This window comes from Dendrobates tinctorius, unplaced genomic scaffold, assembly GCF_039654945.1.
Source record: "Dendrobates tinctorius isolate UK_male_01 unplaced genomic scaffold, ASM3965494v1 ptg000177l, whole genome shotgun sequence".
Lineage (NCBI taxonomy): Eukaryota > Metazoa > Chordata > Amphibia > Anura > Dendrobatidae > Dendrobates > Dendrobates tinctorius.
The window spans coordinates 15,583,446-15,604,620 of NW_027361844.1; positions in this window are offsets into that span (position 1 = coordinate 15,583,446).

Below are 21,175 nucleotides of genomic sequence, written 5' to 3' on the forward strand. Positions count from 1 at the left end.
CATTTTCATCACCTTCTAGCAGGACGTCCCATCCGGATTCAATCAGACAACGCCATGGCGGTGGCTTACGTAAATCTTCAAGGGGGCACTCGCAGCAGGACAACCATGCACGAGGTGGGACATGTGCTTAACTAGGCTGAGAGGAACCATTCTGTAATTTCGGCAGTCCATATCCCGGGCGTGGAAAATTGGGCGGCGGACTTCCTCAGCCGGCAGGGTGTCGCGTCCGGGGAATGGTCTCTGCACCCCAAGATCTTCCAGCACATTTGCCAATGGTGGGGAACACCGGATGTGGATCTGATGGCCTCCAGGGTGAACGCCAAGGTGCCCGTGTTTGTCGCTCAGTCTCAGGACCCGCGAGCGATCGCTGTGGATGCGTTGGTTCTGCCATTGAACCAGTTTCGCCTTCCATACTTGTTCCCCCCACTGCCACTACTTCCGAGGGTCATCAAGAAGATCAAAACAGAAGGGGTTCCAGCGCTTCAGCTGGCCCCAGACTGGCCCCGTCGGGCATGGTACGCAGACCTAGTACAACTGCTCGCCGACGTCCTATGGCGACTGCCAGAGAGCCCAGACCTACTGGCCCAGGGCCCGATCTTCCACCCGAACTCAGGGGCCCTTTTTTGACGGCATGGCCGTTGAATCTTGGATTCTGACCCAGGCAGGGTTTGGGCATGAGGTGGTCGCTACAATGGTTAGCGCCCGGAAGACTACCTCGGCGAAAATTTACCATCACACCTGGAAGGTCTTCTTTGGTTGGTGTCGAGATCGCGGTTTCTCTCCACTGACATTTTCTATCCCCAACATCTTGGCTTTTCTCCAGTCGGGCTTAGACTCAGGGTTGGCCCCGAGCTCCCTTAGGAGACAGATATCGGCCTTGTCCATCCTCTTCCAGCGGAAAATCGCTACCAATAAGCAGGTGAGGACTTTCATCCGGAGAGTCTCCCACTTGGTACCTCCCTATAGGGTGCCCCGGGATGCCTGGGACCTTAACCTGGTCCTGAGTGTGCTCCAGTAAGCTCCATTCGAACCTCTTCAAGACATTTCCTTGTCGTACCTTTCCTGGAAGGTGGTATTCCTTGTAGCCATAACTTCCATTAGGAGAGTCTCGGATTGGCGGCCCTATCCTGCCGAGCACTGTTTCTCACCTTCTACAAGGATAAGGTGGTTCTCAGACCAGCTCCCCCCTTTCTGCCGAAGGTCGTTTCCTCATTCCACATTAATGAGGATATTGTCTTGCCCTCGCTTTGTCCAGCGCCAGTACACCATGTGGAAAAGGTTCTTCACACATTGGACCTGGTGAGAGCACTCAGGAGACTACTCTGAGCTGGCAGGGATTGGTACAACAGGCAGGTAGTTAGCAACCAACGACCTGCTTGTTAGTTTTTCTGCCTATAGTGAAAAAATGTAGTAGTCCTGGATAACCCCTTTAATATAACCTATTCATCCAATCAGCAGTAGATTATATACGTTGTACTTTCCCTGCTCCTCAAATACAATATAATGTCAAATATCCTTCTACTATGACTGGTAGTAACCTCACGGCATAACTGACAGACACTTCCTCTAAAGTGCTGGTTAGCATACTACAAACTGACGATTTCTTTTTTTCTTGTCTAGAGATGGATAATGCAATATTGGGGAATTCCCAAGTAGCTGGAATACACCCTCAGCTACAATAGCTACCTGAAACTATTATTTTAACCCCTTCCTGACATGAGACGTACTATCCCGTCCACGGTACCCGGGCCCGTATGACCGGGGACGGGATAGTACGTCTACCGCGATCAGCGGCGCCCACGTGGTGAGCGCCGCTGATCGCGGCCGGGTGTCAGCTGATTATCACAGCTGACACCCGGCACTACGTGTCAGGGGCGGTCACGGACCGCCCCCGACACGTTAACCCCTTGCACACCGCGATCAAACATGATCGCGGTGTACCGGGGGTTAAAGGGAAGCATCGGCAGGGAGGGGGCTCCCTCCTTGCTTCCCTGAGCCCCCCACGGCAGCGCAATGTGCAGCGCTGCTGCGGGGGGCTCCTTTCCTCCAGGCCCCCGAATCCAAGATGGCGACGGGGGCCTTCGGGGGCCTGGGGAAGCTGGCTTCCTCAGTGCCTGCAAAGCGCAGGCATGAGGAAGCCTTGTGCACTGCCTGTGACAGATTGCTGATCTGTCACAGTGATCTGTGATGTGACAGATCAGCGATCTGTCACAGGACAGTGATGTCCCACCTGGGACTATGTAATAAAGTAAAAAAAAATTAAAAAAAAGTGTAAAAATAAATTAAAAAAAATCGCCAAATAAATTAGTAAAAAAAAAAAAAAATAGTCCCCAATAAATTCATTTTTTGAAAATAATAAAAAAAACAAACAATAAAAGTACACATATTAGGTATCGCCGCGTCCGTAACGACCTGCCCTATAAAACTGTCCCATTAGTTAACCCCTTTAGCAAACCCCTTAAAAAATAAAAATAAAAAACGAAGCAAAAAATAATGATTTATTATCATACCGCCAAACAAAAAGTGCAATAACGCGCGATCAAAAAGACGCATATAAATATCCATGGTACCGCTGAAAACGTCATCTTGTCCCGCAAAAAACAAGCTGCCACACAGCATCATCAGCGAAAAAATAAAAAAGTTATAGCTCGCAGAATAAAGCGATGCAAAAATAATTATTTTTTATATAAAATAGTTTTCATTGCATAAAACCGACAAAAACATAAAAAAACGACCTAAATGAGGTATCGCTGTAACCGTACTGACCCGAAGAATAAAACCGCTTTATCAATTTTACCGCACGCGGAACGGTGTAAACGCACCCCCCCCCAAAAGAAATTCATGAAACGCTGGTTTTTGTTCATTCTGCGTCCCAAAAATCGGAATAAAAAGCGATCAAAAAATTTCACGTGCCCGAAAATGGTACCAATAAAAACGTCAACTCGTCCCGCAAAAAATAAGACCTCACATGACTCGGTGGGTCAAAATAAGGAAAAATTATAGCTCTCAATATGTGGTGATGCAAAAACTATTTTTACAATAAAAAGCGTCTTTTAGCGTGCGACAGCCGCCAAACATAAAAACCGCCATAAATAGTAAATCAAACCCCCCCGTTATCACCCCCTTAGTTAGGGAAAAATAATAAAATAAAAAAAATGTATTTATTTCCATTTTTCCATTAGGGTTAGGGCTAGGGTTAGGGCTAGGGGTGTGTTGGGGTAGGGTTAGGGCTAGGGTTAGGGCTAGGGTTAGGGCTAGGGTTAGGGCTAGGGTTAGGGGCGTGTTGGGGTTCGGGTTGGAGTTAGAATTGGGGGTTTCCACTGTTTGGGCACATCAGGGGCTCTCCAAATGCAACATGGCGTCTGATCTCAATTCCAGCCAATTCTGAGTTGAAAAAGTCAAATGGTGCTCCTTCCCTTCCAAGCTCTGCTATGCGCCCAAACAGTGTTTTACCCCCACATGTAGGGTAGCAGCCTACTCAGGACAAATTGCAAAACAATTTTTGGGGTCCAATTTCTCCTGTTACCATTAGGAAAATAAAAAATTGGGGGCAAAAATATCATTTTTGTGGAAAAAAATGATTTTTTTATTTTCACATCCGAGTGTTATAAACTTCTGTGAAGCACTTGGGGGTTCAAAGTGCTCACCACATATCTAGATAAGTTCCGTGGGGGGTCTAGTGTCCAAAATGGGGTCACTTGTGGGGAGTTTCAATAGTTTAGGTACATCAGGGGCTCTCCAAACGCACATGACACCCGCAGACCATTCCATCAAAGTCTGCATTCCAAAACGTCACTGCTTCCCTTCCGAGCCCCGACGTGTGTCCATACAGTAGTTTTCTCCCACATATGGGGTGTCAGCGTACTCAGGACAAATTGGACAACAACTTTTGGGGTCCAATTTCTCCTGGTACCCTTGGGAAAATAAAAAAATGGTGACTAAAAGATCATGTTTGTGGAAAAAATACGAATTTTTTATTTTCACGCCCGGGCGTTGTAAACTTCTGTGAAGCACTGGGGGGTCAAAGTGCTCACCTCACATATAGATAAGTTCCTTAGGGGGTCTAGTTTACAAAATGGTGTCATTTGTGGGGGGTTTCCACTGTTTAGGTACATTAGGGGCTCTCCAAAGGCAACATGACACCCGCAGACCATTCCATCAAAGTCTGCATTCCAAAACGTCACTACTTCCCTTCCGAGCCCCGACGTGTGCCCATACAGTAGTTTTCTCCCACATATGGGGTAGCAGCGTACTCAGGACAAATTGGACAACAACTTTTGGGGTCCAATTTCTCCTGGTACCCTTGGGAAAATAAAAAAATGGTGACTAAAAGATCATGTTTGTGGAAAAAATACGAATTTTTTATTTTCACGCCCGGGCGTTGTAAACTTCTGTGAAGCACTGGGGGGTCAAAGTGCTCACCACACATCTAGATAAGTTCCTTGGGGGGTCTAGTTTACAAAATGGTGTCATTTGTGGGGGGTTTCCACTGTTTAGGTACATTAGGGGCTCTCCAAAGGCAACATGACACCCGCAGACCATTCCATCAAAGTCTGCATTCCAAAACGTCACTACTTCCCTTCCGAGCCCCGACGTGTGCCCATACAGTAGTTTTCTCCCACATATGGGGTAGCAGCGTACTCAGGACAAATTGGACAACAACTTTTGGGGTCCAATTTCTCCTGGTACCCTTGGGAAAATAAAAAAATGGTGACTAAAAGATCATGTTTGTGGAAAAAATACGAATTTTTTATTTTCACGCCCGGGCGTTGTAAACTTCTGTGAAGCACTGGGGGGGTCAAAGTGCTCACCACACATCTAGATAAGTTCCTTGGGGGGTCTAGTTTACAAAATGGTGTCATTTGTGGGGGGTTTCCACTGTTTAGGTACATTAGGGGCTCTCCAAAGGCAACATGACACCCGCAGACCATTCCATCAAAGTCTGCATTCCAAAACGTCACTACTTCCCTTCCGAGCCCCGACGTGTGCCCATACAGTAGTTTTCTCCCACATATGGGGTATCAGCATACTCAGGACAAATTGGACAACAACTTTTGGGGTCCAATTTCTCCTGGTACCCTTGGGAAAATAAAAAAATGGTGACTAAAAGATCATGTTTGTGGAAAAAATACGAATTTTTTATTTTCACGCCCGGGCGTTGTAAACTTCTGTGAAGCACTGGGGGGGTCAAAGTGCTCACCACACATCTAGATAAGTTCCTTAGGGGGTCTAGTTTCCAAAATGGTGTCATTTGTGGGGGGGTTCCACTGTTTTGGTACATCAGGAGTTTTCCAAACGCGACATGGTGTCCGATCTCAATTCCAGCCAAAAACGTCAAATGGCGCTGCTTCCCTTCCGAGCTCTGCCATGCGCCCAAATAGTGGTTTACCCCCACATGTGGGGTATCAGCGTACTCAGGACAAATTGCACAATAACTTTTAGGGTCCTGTTACCCTTGGAAAAATAAGAATTGAGGGTGAAAAGATCATTTTTGTGGAAAAAATATGATTTTTTAATTGTATGGCTTTATGTTATAAACTTCTGTGAAGCCCATGGGGGTTCAAAGTTCTCACCACATATCTAGATAAGTTCCTTAGGGGGTCTAGTTTCCAAAATGGTGTCATTTGTGGGGGGTTTCCACTGTTTTGGTACATCAGGGGTTTTCCAAACGCGACATGGTGTCCGATCTCAATTCCAGCCAAAAACGTCAAATGGCGCTGCTTCCCTTCCGAGCTCTGCCATGCGCCCAAATAGTGGTTTACCCCCACATGTGGGGTATCAGCGTACTCAGGACAAATTGCACAATAACTTTTAGGGTCCTGTTACCCTTGGAAAAATAAGAATTGAGGGTGAAAAGATCATTTTTGTTGAAAAAATATGATTTTTTAATTGTATGGCTTTATGTTATAAACTTCTGTGAAGCCCATGGGGGTTCAAAGTTCTCACCACACATCTAGATGAGTTCCTTAGGGGGTCTATTTTCCAAAATGGTGTCATTTGTGGGGGGTTTCCACTGTTTTGGTACATCAGGGGTTTTCCAAACGCGACATGGTGTCCGATCTCAATTCCAGCCAAAAACGTCAAATGGCGCTGCTTCCCTTCCGAGCTCTGCCATGCGCCCAAATAGTGGTTTACCCCCACATGTGGGGTATCAGCGTACTCAGGACAAATTGCACAATAACTTTTAGGGTCCTGTTACCCTTGGAAAAATAAGAATTGAGGGTGAAAAGATCATTTTTGTTGAAAAAATATGATTTTTTAATTGTATGGCTTTATGTTATAAACTTCTGTGAAGCCCATGGGGGTTCAAAGTTCTCACCACACATCTAGATGAGTTCCTTAGGGGGTCTATTTTCCAAAATGGTGTCATTTGTGGGGGGTTTCCACTGTTTTGGTACATCAGGGGTTTTCCAAACGCGACATGGTGTCCGATCTCAATTCCAGCCAAAAACGTCAAATGGCGCTGCTTCCCTTCCGAGCTCTGCCATGCGCCCAAATAGTGGTTTACCCCCACATGTGGGGTATCAGCGTACTCAGGACAAATTGCACAATAACTTTTAGGGTCCTGCTACCCTTGGGAAAATAAAAATTGGGGTGAAAAGATCATTTTTGTGGAAAAAATATGATTTTTTAATTGTACCGCTGTACGTTATAAACTTCTGTAAAGCCCTTGTGGGTTCAAAGTTCTCACCACATATCTAGATAAGTTCCTTGGGGGGTCTAGTTTCCAAAATGGGGTCACTTGTAGGGGGTTTCCACTGTTTAGGTACATCAGGGACTCTCCAAACGTGACATGGCGTCCAATCTGAATTCCAGCCAATTTTGCATTGAAAAAGTCAAACGGTGCTCCTTCCATTCTGAGCTCTGCCATGCGCCGAAACAGTCGTTCCCCCCCACATGTCAGGTATCTGCGTACTCAGGACAAATTGCACAATAACTTTTGCAGTTCAATTTCTCCTGTTACCCTTGGTAAAATAAAAAAAATTGAACCTGAAGTATTTTTTTTATGAAAAAAAGTTAGATGTTCATTTTTTTTTAAATATTCAAAAAAATTCCTGTGACGCACCTAAAGGGTTAATAAACTTCTTGAATGTGGTTTTGAGCACCTTAAGGGGTGCAGTTTTTAGAATGGTGTCACTTTTGGGTATTTTCTATCATATAGACCCCTCAAAGTGGCTTCAAATGTGATGTGGTCCTAAAAATAAAATGGTGTTGTAAAAATGAGAAATCGCTGGTCAACTTTTAACCCTTATAACTTCCTAACAAAAAAAAATTTTGGTTCCAAAATTGTGCTGATGTAAAGTAAACATGTGGGAAATGTTAGTTATCAAGTTTTTTGTGTGCCGTATCTCTGTGATTTAAGGGCATAAAAATTCAAAGTTGGAAAATTGCGAAATTTTCAAAATTTTCGCCAAATTTCCGTTTTTCTCACAAATAAACGCAAGTTATTTGAACGAAATGTTACCACAAACATGAAGTACAATATGTCACGAGAAAACAATGTCAGAATCACCAGTATCCATGGAAGCGTTCGAGAGTTATTACCTCATAAAGGTACAGTGGTCAGAATTGTAAAAATTGGCCCGGTCATGAACGTGCAAACCACCCTTGGGGGTGAAGGGGTTAATATTTATAAAATATTTCTAAATCAGAAATGTGTAAGGGGGTATTCACGGTTTACCGTATTGTTGGAGATTTCTTATGTAGTATATTATCTGGCCAGTGGAGAATAACGAGTAGAGGTTGGAGTTAGAGCACAAAGGTTTTTGGCAGTTGGGAGGAGTCGAATGAGAGTCCAGGTCTAAAGTGAAGCTGCAGATCCTTGAAGAAAGTCTGGAAAGGGCAACTATGGGTCTATTGTTGGTCACTGTGGGGTGCACTGTTCGGCCTGACATGAGCCGATGAGGACAAACAAATACACAGCTTCTTGGGCTGGGCCACGTGAGGTCTTATCTCTAAGGACTTAGAGAAGCCCTGGGTTGGAGAGATCAGCGTTTCCTAAGACCTTCAAGATGGCATTTCTATCTCTAAGGACAGGGAAGCCCTACGTTAGAGAGATCGGCATTCCCTAACAACTTTAAGATGGCATTTCTGATTATTCGGGGCTCAGCTCAGCAAGTACCCTTCTTCTTAAGTTTCAGGATGTACTGGTGCCATCTTACATCATAATATAAATATATGGTCAAAATTGTTGGTACCCCTCGTTTAATAATAATCTTTATTTTTTATATAGCACTAACATATTTCCGCAGCCCGATGGGGCTCACAATCTAAGTTTCCTATCAGTATGTCTTTGGAATGTGGGAGGAAACCGGAGTACCCAGAGGAAACCCACGTGAACATGGGGAGAACATACAAACTCCTTGAAGAGGTTGTCCTTGGTGGGATTCGAACCCAGGACTCCAGCGCTGCAAGGCTGCAGTGCTATCCACTGAGCCACTGTGCTGCCCATAATGACAAAAAAACCCACAATGGTCACAGTAATAACTTAAATCTGACAAAAGTAATACTAAATTAAAAATCTATGAAAATAAGCAAATGAAATTCAGACATTGCTTTTCTACCATGCTTCCACAGAATTTAAAAAAAAAATAAAACTCATGAAATAGGCCTGGAGAGAAATGATGGTACCCCTGAAAATAATGTGACACAAGGGACATGATAAATCAAGGTGCATCCACTAATTAGCATCACAGGTGCCTACAGTCTTGGAATCAGTGAGTGGGCCTGTATAGAGGGCTACAAATACTCACTGTGCTGTTTGGTGACATGGTGTGTATCACACTCAACATGGACCAGAGAAAGCAAAGGAAAGAGTTGTCTCAGTAGATTAGAAAGAAAATTATAGACAAACATGTTAAAGGTAAAAGTTATAAGACCATCTCCAAGCAGCTTGATGTTCCTGTGACTACAGTTGCACATATTATTAAGAAATTTAAGCTCCATGGGACTGTTGCCAACCTCCCTGGACGTGGCTGCAGGAGGAAAATTGATGATAAATTAAAGAGATGGATAATACGAATGGTAACAAAAGAGCCCAGAAAAACTTCTAAACAAATTAAAGGTGAATTTAAAGCTCAAGGAACATCAGTGTCAGATCGCACCATCCGTCATTGTATGAGCCAAAGAGGACTTCATGTGAGACAACCAAGGAGGGAACCATTGTTAAAAAAATCACAAAAAAGCACAATGGAATTTGCCAAACTACATGCTGACAAGCCACAAAGCTTCAATGAGAATGCCCTATGGTCAGATGAGACAAAAATGGAATTTTTTGGCAAGGCACATCAGCTCTATGTTCACAGATGGGAAAAATGAAGCATATAAAAAAAGAACACTGTCCCTACAATGAAACATGGAAGAGACTCTGTTATATTCTGGGGCTTCTTTGCTGCATCTGGCACAGGGTGTTTATCTGTGCAGAGTATAATGAAATCTTAAGATTATCAAGGGATTCTAGAGAGAAATGTGCTGCCCAGTGTCAGAAAGTTTAGTCTCAGTCACAGGTCATGGGTCTTGCAACAGGATAATGACCCAAAATACACAGCTAAAAGCAACCAAGAATGGCTAAGAGGAAAACATTGGATTGTTCTGATGTGGCCTTCTATGATCCCTGACCTAAATCCTATTTAGCATCTTTGGAAAGAGCTGAAACATGCCGTCTGGAAAAGACAACCTTCAAACACGAGACAACTGGAACAGTTTGCTCTTGTAGAGTGGGCCAAAATACCTGTTGAGAGGTGCAGAACTCACATTGACAGCTACAGGGATCGTTTGATTGCAGTGATTGCCTCTAAAGGTTGTGCAACAAAATATTAAATTAAGGGTACCATCCTTTCTGTCCAGGCCTATTTCATGTGTTTTATTTTTTTTAAAATTCTGTGGAAGCATGGTTGAAAAGTATTGTCTGACTTTCATTTGTTCATTTTCATAGATTTTTGATTTATTATTACTTTTGTCAGATTCAAGTTATTCCTGTGACCAATATGGGTTTTTCTATCATTAAACGAGGGGTAGTAACAATATTGACCACATGTGTATATATGCCCATATTGTAGTGAAACCTCCACCAGGGGGAGCCGGTGAGGGAAGAGAGGTTATACACTAAGAGCAGCAACCCTGAGCAACAGCACAGGTGCCACAGGTAACGAGAGAGAATAGTCAGATAAACCGAGTCAGAAACTAACAGGAGCAGACGTACCAGAAGGAGCAGCAATACACGTAGTCAAAATACCAAAGCCGAGAGTCAGAAAGCCAGAACATGAGCACGGGGTCCAAAACGTGAGACGAAATACGTCGTCGGGGTACAAGCCAGGGAGTCAGATGCCAGAGAGGGAACGTAACAGCAGAGACGAATACCAAGAGACGGGGTCAGAAATCAGTCCGGGTCATACACGTGAATATCAGTCAAAGGCAGGAGGATCACCAGGGTACAAGGGTCAGCGGCTCTAAACTGCAAGCTTGAGCTATCACTAACACTGGTCAGCAGGCTGTGAGGGATTTAAATAGCCCAGCTAGCTCCAGAACGAGGCTGAGGAGATTAACCCCCGCATGACCAGTCCGGAGTGAAGACAGCAGAAGATAAACTCCGGACTGGACCATGATACATATATAATTAGCCTTATAAAGGTCCAGGTAGTTAGTAGAAAAGGCCTCTTCTGTAAGAGACACTTCAAAAACTGCTTCAAGTAGGTGATTACTAAAGTACTGGCACAATACTGTTGTTTTATTGATTTATGCAAGGGTTAATCGCGTTGTATTTTGCTCACATATAACTGTTAATTCTGTTTAACTGTACCTGCATGTACTTTTAGTCGGTGTTATTGAGCGTAACTGCTGTCATTGTATTTGTTGCTAATACACTGTTTACCCACCATACTTTCCTTTGTTTTATTGTCATGTGGACCCGTCCTGTGTGATGCGACCAGCAGGCCGGTAACTAGAACAACAGGACACGGCACGTGATACTGTCCTGTGTGACACAGCTCGCAGGCCGGTAACTAAAACAACAAAACAAAGGGAAGGGAAACAGTTACAATGGTGGGCCCTGCGATAGGGAAAGGGGACGTGCAGATCTCATGCACTCCCCTGAGTCAGTGTCCCTAATGCTCCTAACGTTCCCTATGCCGGTTCCGCACCAGGCGCCGATCACGAACCTGTCGCCCTAGCACACCCTACACCTATCCCTTGCTAGGGAGCTTGGTGGTGCAGGCACTGGCCCCACCGCTGTACTAATACACACTAAGGAAAGACACAAACAGGGAAACACAGCTTAGCTTTACTCTGTTGCACTTGCTCCTGGCAACAGAGTCCACCACCAGAATGCAGCTCTCCTCCTGAATCGCTGCCACCAAGCTCTGTCAGAGCTACAAGGAAATCCCCTATGATTCCTTCCACACCAGGGCTAAGACAGTGCTGCAAGGAACGCTCTCCAGCTCCTTCCTCCACCAAGGATGGTTGAAATGAACACTATCACCAACACTGATTGCAGCACCTGTGACTCTTTTATAACAGAGCCAGCAATCACAACTGCATTATAATCATGTGCACTTAACTAAAGAAACTAGAGCGCAATGACGCTCACCACCACTGGGGGCAAAAACCAACCTTAAGCACAGCTTAGGGAAAAAAAAGGTTACCTGTGCTTTTTATCTGTCATGATCCAGCATGGATCATGACATTTATAAACTGGTTTGTAAATATTCATATTACATTATCTAATCTTTGAGTGTGTCTGCTGATTGTTGCTGTACTCCTTGTCCACAATTCCAATGAAACACTTCAATACTTTCATAGCTAAAATAGCCCCTATAATTAAAGTAATAGAATAGATAACTGTAGTATAGTTTAGTATAATTGAGTTTTTCATTTTGCATGACAGATTGTGATAATGAAGTTAAAATTAAAAATATGTATTTTAAAAAATTCAGGCTTTGCTCCTTAACCCCTTTCTGCCATTAGATGTGCTATCCCGTCTATGTGACTTGGGCGTTAATTCCCATGGACTGGATAGTACGTCATAGCCGATATGCCGTGCTTACGGGCGGAGTGTGGCCAATCGTGGCTAGTTGTCAGATGATTCTCACAGTTGACATCCAGCACTAAGTGCCAGGAGCAGTCACAGACCACTCCCGATACTTTAACCCCTGAAACACTGCGATCAAACATGATCGCAGCGTTCTGAAGCTGGCAGAGGGGCACACCGCGGGGTCCCAAACGCTGCCATGGAGACCCGATGTCGTCATGATGACATCCGGGTTTCCAGAGCTGGGAAACTTCCTTTCATGCACAGTGCATGTCAGGAAGTCTCTCAGGTTAATGTATAGAAACTGCAGCACTGCCAGCTTCTATAGCATGCAGATCTGCATGCTATAGAAGAGATCAGCTTGCTCAAAATGAGTATCCCATAGTGGACAAAGTGTAAAACTTAAATAATTGTAAAAATATAGAAAAAATAATAACAAAAAAATCAATATTTATTCGATCACTAAATTAATATTTGAATGAAAAAACATCTAAACAATAAAAGTACACATATTGGTATCACCGCATCTGTAACGAGGCAAAAAACAATGTTTTATCATCATACCGCCCAACAAAAAGTGGAATAACACGCAATCAAAAATATGGATAAAAATAAAAATGGTACCGCTGAAAATGTCATCTTGTCCTGCAAAAAACGAGCCGCCATACAGTGTCATCAGCGAAATAATAAAAAAGTTATAGCTGTCAGAATAAAGTGATGCAAAAACAATTATTTTCTATATTAAATAGTTTTTATATAAAAGTGCCAAAACATAACGTAATGATATAAATGCGGTATTGCTGTTTTTGCTCATTCTGTCTTCCAAAACTCAGAATAAAAAGCGATCCAAAAATGTCATGTGCCTGAAAATGGTACCAATAAAAACGTCAACTGGTCCCGCAAAAAACAAGACCTCACATGACTCTGTGGGCCAAAATATAGAAAAATTATAGCTCTCAAAATGTGGTGATGCAAAAACTATTTTTTTGCAATAAAAAGTGTCTTTTAGTGTGTGACAGCTGCCAAACATAAAACCCCCCTATAAAAGCCCGCTATAAATAGTAAATGAAACCCCCTTTTATCACCACCTTAGTTAGGGAAAAATAATAAAATAAAAAAAATGTATTTATTTCCATTTTCCCATTAGGGTTAGGTTTGAGGATATAGTTAGGGTTTGTTTTGGGGCTAAAGTTAGGGTTGGGACTAAAGTTAGGGTTAGGGTTGGGGCTAAAGTTAGGGTTGGAGATAAAGTTAGAGTTGGGCTGGTGCTAAAGTTATGGTTACGGTTGGGATTAGGTTTAGGGTTGGGATTAAGGTTAACGGTGTGCTATGGATAGGTTTGTGGTTAGGGATATGGTTAGGGTTAGGCGTGTGTTGGTGTTAGGGTTGGAATTAGAATTGAAGGGTTTCCACTGTTTAGGCACATCTGATCTCAATTCCAGCCAATTTTGCATTGAAAAGTCAAACTGTGCTTCTTCCCTTCCGAGCTCTGCCATGCACCCAAACAGTGGTTTAGCTGCATATATGGGGTATCAGCGTACTCAGGACAAAAAGGGTTAATAAACTTCTTGATTGTGGTTTTGAGCACCTTCAGGGGTGCAGTTTTTAGAATGATGTCATTTTTTCTGTATTTTCTATCATATAGACCCCTTAGAGTTGCTTAAAATGTGATGTGATCCCTAAAAAAAATGGTGTTGTAAAAATGAGAAATCGCTGGTCAAATTTTAACCCTTATAATTTCCTAACAAAAAAAACTTGGTTCCAAAATTGTGCTGATGTAAAGAAAACATGTGGGAAATGTTACATATTAAGTTTTTTGTGTGCCATATCTCTGTGATTTAAGGGCATGAAAATTCAAAGTTGGAAAATTGTGAAATTTTCAAAATTTTTGCCAAATTTCTGTTTTTTTCACAAATAAACACTAGTTATATGAATTAAATTTTACAAGTAACATGAAGTACAATATGTCATGACAAAACAATGTCAGAATCACCGGGATCCATGGAAGCGTTTCAGAGTTATTACCTCATAAAGGGACAGTGGTCAGAATTGTAAAAATTCTGACCACTGTCCGAAGTGGCGTCAGCACAATCCACACTTGTTCCTGGGTTACAGGGGCTCTGTCACGTGAGTGGATCCCCTGATGTGTGTCCGGCAAGGTCTCCTGCTCTGTCCTCATTCCCACTACTAGTAATGGGAATATGGACAGAGCAGGAGACCTTGCCGGACACACATCAGGGGATCAACTGACGTGACTGAGCCCCAGTAACTCAGGAACAAGTGTGGATTGTGCAGACGCCACTTCAGAGCAGCAACTGGTGGGGTTGGAGGCCAGGGGAAATACTAGAGACAGTGGAGCCAGAGGCCTAAGTGGAGCACGGTTAAAAATCAGTAGGAGTTTGAATGTGGATGGAGCAGGAGACTTTGCCGTCCACACAGCAGGGGAGCAGCTGACGTTACTGAACCCCACTAACACAGGAGCTAGTGTGTTTTTCTCTGTGCAGACGACACATCTGAGCGACAACTGGCTGTGTTGAAGCCCAGGGATTATAGTTGAGGTGGTAGAAACATGACCACAACAGGAGACCTGGATACAGTTGCCAACCAATTATTTAGTCGGGAAGAGGAATTGGAAATTCTGGAGAGATCCAGGCCTTGTTCATTTTCAGAAAAGTAAGCCGGTCGACGTTATCGGAAGATAGTCGCGTGCGACGGTCTGTTAATACACCACCTGCGGCACTAAAGACGCGTTCCGATAATACACTGGCAGCAGGGCAAGCCAGCACCTCCAATGCATACTGGCTAAGCTCTGGCCATGTATCCAGCTTGGAGACCCAAAACTTGAAGGGGGAAGAGCCATCTGGGAGTACACTGACAGGGCAAGACATGTAGTCTGTCACCATCTGACGGAAACGTTGCCTCCTGCTGACTGGAGCGTCTGTGATGGTGTAGACAATTGTGGCGGACACACAAAACTTTGCCACATTTGGGCCATAGTGGTCTTGCCTTGTGCTGAGGCGCTGCCTCTGCTGCCTCTTTGTGCTGAGTTTCCGCCACTGCCTCGACGCACAGAGCTGCTTTGTAAAGCACTAGCACCACTGCTGTCGGGTGGAATGGAAAACATGATGGACTGCACCAGTGTGTCTTTGTACTCCCGCAGTTTACGCTCCCGATTCAACGTTGGTATGAGGCTTTGTAAGTTGTCCCGGTAGCGAGGATCTAGGAGGGTGTACACCCAATAATCAGCCGTGTAGAGAATGTGGACGATGCGGCGGTCATTTCTCAGGCACTGCAGCATGAAATCAACCATGTGCTGCAGACTCCCAACTGCCAAAGAACCGCTGTCCCCTGCTTGAGGCGTGATCTCTGCCTGCTCTGCATCACCCCACCCTCGCTGTACATACTGACTAGAGCATTGTGTACCTCTCTCCCCTGGAGAGATGTCTTCCTCCTCCATCGACTCCTCCTCATCCTCCTCACAAAGTGTCCCCTGCCTAGGCCTTTGTGAGGAACCACATAGCGCAGACTGTCCAGAAGCAGATGGCATTTGGGACTCCTCATCCTCCACCTCTTCCAAATTTCATCCCTTAGTGCTTGCAGTGTTGTTTGAAGCAGGCAGATAAGGGGGACAGTCATGCTGACTAGTGCATCATCTGCACTCGCCATCCACGTGGAATCATCGAAGACACGCAAAACGAGGCAGATGTCCTTCATAGAGGCCCACTCAGTGGTGCTGAAGTGTGACCGGCGCACAGTGCGACTTGTTTGCGCCTGATGCAGCTGGTACTCCATGACTGCTGCCTGCTGCTCACACAACCGCTCCAACATATGTAACGTTGAATTCCACCTGGTGGGTAGGTCACATATGATGCGATGTTCCGGAAGGCGTAATCGGCACTGCAGAGCAGCAAGGCGCGATCTTGCCGTGCTGGAACGCCGCAAGTGAGCGCACTCTATGCGGACCTTGTGCAGCAGTGCATCAATATCCAGATAGTCCCTAAGAAAGCTCTGCATGACCAAGTTCAGCACATGTGCCAGACATGGGATGTGAGTGAGGTTGCCTAGGCCAAGAGCTGCCACCAGATTTCGGCCATTGTCACACACTACCAAGCCCGGCTGGAGATTCGCTGGCACAAACCACACGCTGCTCTCCTGCTTGATGGCATTCCAGAGCTCCTGCGCTGTGTGGCTTCGATTCCCCAAAGAAATTAATTTGAGTACGGCCTGTTGACGTTTGGCCACGGCTGTGCTCATATCGGTCGTAACAGGCTCCTGCTGCGCTGTTTCTGAGGAACTTGAGTAGGAGGAGGAGTCTATGTGTACAGACTGGATTCCTGTAATCCGTGGAGTTGGCAGAACACGTACAGCGCCACTCTCCAGATCTGTACCAGGCTCCACAACATTGACTCAATGGGCAGTGAGGGAAAGGTATCGTCCCTGTCCATGGTTACTGGTCCACGCATCGGTCAGGTGGACCTTGCTACTAACGGCGTTTAGTAGCGAATGTTTTATTTTTCCCTCCACATGTTTCTGCAGGGCAGGGAGGGCTCGCCTGCTGAAATAAAAGCGGCTGGGCACGGTGTATTGTGGGACTGCCAATGCCATGAAGTCCCAGAAGGTGTCAGTCTCCACCAGCCTGAATGACAGCATTTCAAGTGCCAGTAGTTTGGCAATGCCACCTTTCAGAGCCTGTGCTCGGGGATGGTTTGCCGAGTATGGCCGCCTTTTATCCCATGCCTATGCCATGTGTACCGATGGCTGTCGAGTGGCCTGGGAGTGTGAGGATGACTGGGAACGTGGTGCTATGGGTGGAATGTCACAGGGTTTCCGGACAACAGTGCCAGAGGTTCTTCCTTGGCGATCCTGTGAGGAAGCCGAACCAGCTGTGTGTGAGCTGGAGGAAGAGGCCCCAACACGAGCTGAAGAGGTGGTAGGTGGTGCTGTACGTTGGCCTACGTCTTCAGTGTGTCTGTGTAACTCCACCTCATGCTTGGTCCGCACATGTTTCCACATATTAGTGGTATTGAGGTTGCTGACATTTTCCCTCTTTTGACTCTCTGATGACACAGCTTGCATTTGACAAAGCAAATGTCATCTGCAACTGTGTCAAAAAAGGACCACGCACTGCAAGTCTTGGGAGCGCCCGTTTTGCCTTTTGAAAGAGGAATGCTCCTAATGGGTGCCGAAGTGGAGGCTACAGGCAACCAAGTCTGCCCCCTCCCTCTCCCTCCTGTTTTGGCCGTTCGGGGAATCTCTTCCTCAGAGCTGCTCCCACCACCTTCCTGTTCCTCACGCCATGATGGGTCAAGGACCTCATCATCTACACTCCCCTCTTCAAACACCTGCTTCTCCTGGGTTGTCTCGCCAGCACCGTATGCACCAGAAAGTGGCACCTGTGTCTCGTCATCATCTGATGCGTACTGAGGTGTGCTGACCATAGGCACTGGCCCACCCGCCTCTTCAGATTCAAAGGGAGAAAGAAGTTGCGCATTACTGCATACTCCCTCTTCTTCACATTCTGGAATGCTGCTTGGCTGGCCCCCTCTTTCCAAGCCAACAGATTCAGAGAACAGAAGTAGAGACTGTGATTAGAGTTGAGCGAAACGGGTCGAAAAAATTCAAAAGTCGCCGACTTTTGGCAAAGTCGGGTTTCATGAAACGAAACCCGACCCTAGGATGAGGTCGGCCACGAGGTCGGCGACTTACGCGCCAAAGTCGCGTTTCAAAAGTTTGTTTTGCGCTCTTTTTCAGCCAATCAGGATCCACGGACACTGTGGGCAACGTGATGACATAGGCACGGGTCACCACCATCTTTCAGAAGGGCATGCAAGTGATTGGCTTGCTTTGGTGGGCGTCACAGGGGGTATAAAAGGGCGTGCACGCCGACCGCCATCTTACTTCTGCCGATCTTAGTATAGGGAGAGGTTGCTGCTGATTCTGTAGGGAGAGCGTTAGGCAGGGAAGAAGACAAATAAACTGCTTCTGCTGCTAGTGATTTGGTCTGCACAACACACCAGTCACTGTATGTGCAGTGCAAGGGGAGGCTATATAGTGGTGTATCAGTGGTGTTGGTTGTTGGGCTGCCTTCTAAGGCTTCCTGACATTCCTGCATTGCTGTTTACCCACTGCTCCGCAAACTGCTTTTTTAAAAGCAATCCCAATTTTTTTTTTTTGTCCTGCTGAGAAGAAAAAAAAACTGCTTCTGCTGCTAGCAATTTGGCCTGCACAACACACCAGTCACTGTGTGTGCAGTGCAAGGGGAGGCTATATAGTGGTGTATCAGTGGTGTTGGTTGTTGGGCTGCCTTCTAAGGCTTCCTGACATTCCTGCATTGCTGTTTACCCACTGCTCCGCAAACTGCTTTTTTAAAAGCAATCCAATCTCCCTTATCCTCTAGTCACTTTTGTCACAGCTGTGCCATCGAGCCTGTCACATAGCGCTCAGATATTCATTGGGCCTCACACAATCCAAAAGTGTCCATCCAGTGTCCAAAAGTGTGTGCAGAGATTCAAAATCTCCCTTATCCTCTAGTCACTTTGGTCACAGCTGTGCCATCGAGCCTGTCACATAGCGCTCAGATATCAGTGGGCCTCACACAATCCAAAAGTGTCCAGTGTCCAAAAGTGTGTGCAGAGATTCAAAATCTCCCTTATCCTCTAGTCACTTTGGTCACAGCTGTGCCATCGAGCCTGTCACATAGCGCTCAGATATCAGTGGGCCTCACACAATGCAAAAGTGTCCATCCAGTGTCCAAAAGTGTGTGCTGAGATTCAAAATCTCCCTTATCCTCTAGTCACTTTGGTCACAGCTGTGCCATTGAGCCTGTCACATAGCGCTCAGATATCAGTGGGCCTCACACAATCCAACAGTGTCCATCCAGTGTCCAAAAGTGTGTGCAGAGATTCAAAATCTCCCTTATCCTCTAGTCACTTTGGTTACAGCTGTGCCATCGAGCCTGTCACATAGCGCTCAGATATCAGTGGGCCTCACACAATCCAAAAGTGTCCATCCAGTGTCCAAAAGTGTGTGCAGAGATTCAAAATCTCCCTTATCCTCTAGTCACTTTGGTCACAGCTGTGCCATCGAGCCTGTCACATAGCGCTCAGATATCAGTGGGCCTCACACAATCCAAAAGTGTCCATCCAGTGTCCAAAAGTGTGTGCAGAGATTCAAAATCTCCCTTATCCTCTAGTCACTTTGGTCACAGCTGTGCCATCGAGCCTGTCACATAGCGCTCAGATATCAGTGGGCCTCACACAATCCAAAAGTGTCCATCCAGTGTCCAAAAGTGTGTGCAGAGATTCAAAATCTCCCTTATCCTCTAGTCACTTTGGTCACAGCTGTGCCATCGAGCCTGTCACATAGCGCTCAGATATCAGTGGGCCTCACACAATCCAAAAGTGTCCATCCAGTGTCCAAAAGTGTGTGCAGAGATTCAAAATCTCCCTTATCCTCTAGTCACTTTGGTCACAGCTGTGCCATCGAGCCTGTCACATAGCGCTCAGATATCAGTGGGCCTCACACAATCCAAAAGTGTCCAGTGTCCACAAGTGTCTGCAGAAATTCAAAATCTCCCCTGTCCTATAGACACCTTGTTTTACATTACTATATAGTTTGTTGGATTTTGTCTACATTTCTACCAAAAATGAGGAAGGCTGGTGGAAGAGGCCGTGGAATTGGGCGGGGGTTGGCAGCTGGTAATGATGGTGTTGGTGGTGAATCTGATGGTAGTGGCAAGAGCAAAATAGGACCGAATGCAGGAGGTGCTGACCCTGCGTCATCGTCTGGCTACATAAGGCCTCGAATGCTTAGTTTTCTAGGAGTTGGCAAACCGCTTTTAAAGCCAGAGCATCAGGAAAAAGTTTTGTCTTACATTGCTGACTCAGCCTCCAGCTCTATCGCCTCCTCTTCTTCAGTTGTAAAAAGTAAAAGCACTGAGTCGTCATTGGAGGCTCATGTTCATGAACCACACCTTTCCTTGTGTCCTTCACCCCAACCAAGATTGAAGGATGACGCAGGCCATACTACTGATTACTCCATGGAGCTGTTTTCACATACCATGCCTGGATTATCAAGTGAAATGGTGAATTACCCAGGCCAAGATGAATCTGACATGGAGTGCACTGATGCACAGCCGCTGATGGATGATTCTGCTGGTACATTCACTCAGAGCACTACATTGTCCTCGCAGTGTACAGAGCCAGATTCTGACCCTGATGAGACTCAGGTGCCCCTTCCCGCACACTATACCACCATACACGGTGACACAGAGGAAGGTGCACATGACATAGAAGAGGAGGTGATGGATGACCCAGTTGTTGACCCAGATTGGCATCCATTGGGGGAAGAGGGTGCTGCTTCCAATAGCTCAGATGAGGAGCATCCACAGCAGACATCGACATCGCAACAGCTGTTATCTGGCAGGCCCGGAGCACTCCAAAGACAGGTTCCAAACATCAAAAGAGTTGCTGGACAGCTTGTCCAGAGGGTCAAAAGATCACAGCATGCTAGGCCGCAAAATGTCTGCCAAAGTAGGAAGAGTGCAGTGTGGCACTTTTTTGACCAAAATCCTCATGATCAGGCCAAGGTTATCTGTAAGAAGTGCGCAAAGACCTTTAGCCGAGGGAAAAATCTGAAAAATTTGAATACCAGTTGCATGCTTAGACATTTAAACAGCATGCACTTGCAAGCGTGGACACAACACCAAACCTCAAGTGCCACATGTGCAACTGATCACAACGAAGGTAGTCAGCAACGCTACATTGTTTCCCCCACTGTAAGCCCACCGGTTAGCACAGCAGCAAATGTTGAGGTGTCGTTGCAAGACCACAGCAGTCAGGGAATCCCACTGTTATATCAACGAAAGACTGATTCTAGGACATCAGAAAGAACACCAACTCCATCACCATCATCAACCCTCTCTCAGTCCGCCCTGTCCACCGCTACTTCCACCATATGCAGCTCTCAAGTCCAGCTCACCCTCCCAGACACTATAAGTAGGTCAAGAAAGTACTCAGTCTCTCATCCGCGTACACTGGGTTTGAACGCCCACATTGCCAAACTAATCTCGTTTGAGATGATGCCCTTTCGGTTGGTGGAAAGCATAGCTTTCCGCGAACTCATGGCCTATGCAGTACCACGCTATGACCT